This window comes from Capra hircus, chromosome 5 (assembly GCF_001704415.2).
Source record: "Capra hircus breed San Clemente chromosome 5, ASM170441v1, whole genome shotgun sequence".
Taxonomy (NCBI): domain Eukaryota; kingdom Metazoa; phylum Chordata; class Mammalia; order Artiodactyla; family Bovidae; genus Capra; species Capra hircus.
The window spans coordinates 24,861,831-24,865,236 of record NC_030812.1 but is presented as its reverse complement, the minus strand read 5'-3'; the positions used below and the strand labels follow the sequence as shown (position 1 = coordinate 24,865,236).

At 37.1% G+C, this 3,406-nt stretch overlaps 1 pseudogene; it reads right to left on the bottom strand.

Annotated features, from left to right (window-relative positions):
- Window positions 883–1,352, bottom strand: LOC102183572 (annotated as a pseudogene).

The following is a 3,406-nucleotide window of genomic DNA, read 5'->3' as shown; positions in this document are numbered from 1 at the left end:
TATTTTTTGTTTTTGCTTTTTTCTCTTTTGCTTCAGTTTGGATGGCTTCTGTTGCTTTGCCTTTAAGTTCACTTTTATTCTATAGTATCTAATTCTTGCCAAGCCCATCTGCTTAATTGATTTAAGACACTGTATTTTTCAGTCCTAGAATTTCCATTTGGTTCCTTTTATAGTTTCCATTTCTCTATTAAGATTTTCTGTTTATTCTATTATATTTATATTTTCCTTTAAGTAACATATTAATAATAGCTGCTTTAAAAATTGTATCCCCTATTTCCATCATCTCTCTCATTTCTGAGTTCATAAGTTTTTTCTGCTGGTCAAGAGTAACATTTTCCAGTTCTCCTCATGCCTAGTAATTTTTTTCTTTTGCTGGATGCCATAGACTCTTCTTTGGGCAATTTTTGTTGTCTTTCTTATTAGGGTATTCTTTAATTAACTTTTTAATAGTTGTTCAGGTAGTCAATTTACTTGCATTTCAGTGTGGTACTTTCAAGGTTTGTTTTTAAGCTCTTTTTTATACAGAACTAGAGTAACCTTTACTCTAAGGCACCACTGTCCTATATTAAATTCACTAGCCATGTTTAGCTGTTAAGCCCTTGAAATGTGACTAGTCCATACGGAAGTGTGCTGTAAATGAAACATGAACACTGAATTTCAATGTCTAGTATGACAAAAACATAAGATATCTCATATTCTATGTTGGGTATGTGTTAAAATGACAATATTTGGGATATGCTGGGTTAAGTAAAATATTTTATTAATAATTTTATCTGTTCATTTTTACTTTTTTCAAGAGGTTACTAGGAAATTTTATTTATTTATCTACCTATCTGGGAAAATAACTTAATTTTGCTTGGAGCAGTGAGTAGGGATCCAGTCTCAGAACTTCTGGAACTGTTTCTTGGTGCCAGCAGCCTTGGTGACCTTGAGCACATTGAAGCTCACCGTCCCTTGCAAGTGCAAGGGACCCACACTTGCCCACTGTGACAATGTCCCCAATCCAGATGTCCCTGAAGCAGAGGGAAAGGTACAGAGACATGTTCTAGTGGCATTTCTGGAAGCAGCTGTACTTTTGGATGCAGTGAAGGTAGTCTCCAGATGACAATGGTCCCCTGTATCTCCATCCCAGACAGGATCTGCCCGTGGATGGAGACATTACCAGTGAAAGGGCGTTTCTTATCAATGTAGGTGCCTTCGATGGCCTCCTTCAGTATCTCAGAGCCCAAACCAACATTCTGGTAATATCATGGGAGCTTCTCCTTGCCGCTTTCTCCAAGCAGGACCCTTTTCTTATTTTGAAAGTTGGTAGGTTGCTTTTGGTAGGCACACTTTGTCTAAAAGTCCACCATGTTCCTGGTTACTTGAAAAAAAGGTAGAAATTTTATGTCTGTGATATCCTGTATTTCTCTTGAATAATGCTGCTGTAGTGCTAGACTTTCCCTACTACTAAGACTCAGCCTTTCTAGGGTGTCTGCTAAATTATTGGGACGGTGTATGAGATCTCTACGCTGTGGTTGCTTGAAGCACTAACATCTCCCATCCCTGTGAAATCTCTGGTCATTGTTCAGATCATGGTTCCCTGTAAGTTCTCTAACAGCTGTTCTTCGCCTAGTCTCCTGGAGTCCTTTCCTGTGCACAATTCTTTGTGCAGCTTTCTTCTCCATGGTATCTGTTCTGTGTCACCTCAGCTCAGTGACACCACCATCCTTTGTTTGGCCTTTCCCTGTGCTATAGTCTGAAAAGTGCGTACACACAGAAAGCTGTGGTGATCAGGAAGCTTGTTCATTTGTTTCCCTTTTATTAGGGATCAGAATTCTATGTTTCCTATTGACCAGTGTCTAAAAACAGTTATTTATACTGTGGAAGGTCTTATATTCAATATCAGTTATTATATCATGATTGAAACTAGAAATCTTTATCATGATCTTTCATTTCCATGTTTCAGATTTTCCCTAAATGTCTGATGAGCATCGCTGGCCAAGTCATAATTTTATATGCGGCAGTATAAAAACTGACTGTGACTTTTGTGTCAATGGGCAGGGCTTTGTCAAACTGGAAAGTTTTACTTTAATGAGAATGCATGATAAGTGGACCATAGACATTGTATCCCCATAATAGGCACTTTTGGATACCTATCCTGAATTCATTTTTAGTTTTTCTCTTGCTAACATAGGCCTGTTTAGGTCCAGGTATTTACTCTTTTCTGCCTAATCATGTTCTAATTGGGTGAGTCTGTCCTGAGTTCAAAGATGCATCTTGATTGAGCTGAGCTAAAACACAACAATTCCAGTCCCTCTTCCTATGAATTCTTAAAGCACAGAAATGTGTTGCAATTTTGATCAATGAGACATGAAGAAAAGCCACTGAGAACTTCTGGAAAAGGTTCCTTAAATCTTTAAAAAAATGAAAAGAAAACATAGTCTTTCTTCTTTTAGATGTTCTCAAGTCTGAGAAAATGATCCCTGAGGATGAAATCTGGAGAAGAATGGAAAGATGCTGGCCCTTGACTGTATTATTCAGCCTCTGACTTGAAAAACCCTATGCTAGTCACTCTTCCTCCAAACATGTAAGATGTTACAACTCTATATTGTTAAAACAGATTCCTGGTACTTATAAAGTCATTGTAATGAGTACAAATTCAGAATGTAAAGGAGTTAACACTCAGTTAGGCATTCTAGATCTAGATATTCCAAGCTTATATTTCTGGTAACTGAGGATTACTGAGATGAAAGACTTGAACGGAATCAACAGGTCTTAAAGTTCCGAATGGAACACTGGTATTAAGTTATTTTGGGGTTAGAATCAACAGCTCTCTAGTATTCTTTGGGTCTGAAAACTGGCAGCAGCTGGTGAGACTGAAAGTAGGTACTTTTTAAGGCATTCACATATTTTCAAGGACCTGATCTCTGGAAGTTGACATGTCTAGGTTGGAATGAGTTAAAGTAAGAACTGGCTGAAGCTCTTGGGTATCCCTTTTTAAAAATCTCAATAATTTACATGCCACGACATTCACCATTTAGTGTGCAGTTCTATGGTCGTTAGTGTAAGTGTACAACTACCACCACTATCTAATTACACAACATTTTCCATTCATCAGTTGAAAAATGTTTGGATTGTTTCTACTCTATGGCTATTGTGAATCATTGCTTTGGCAATTCTGGGTCTTTTGTGGTTTCATATAAATTTTAGGATTATTTAGTTCTGTGAAAGATTTCATGGGTGTTCTGGTAGAGATTGCATTAAATCTATAGATTGCTTTGAATAGTATAGCCATTTTAACAATATTAATTCTTCTAATCCAAGAGCATGGGATAGCTTCCCATTTTTTTGAATAATTTTTAGTTTCCTTTATTAGCGCTTTACAGTTTTCAGTGCAGAGGTCTTTCACCCCCTTGGTTAAGTT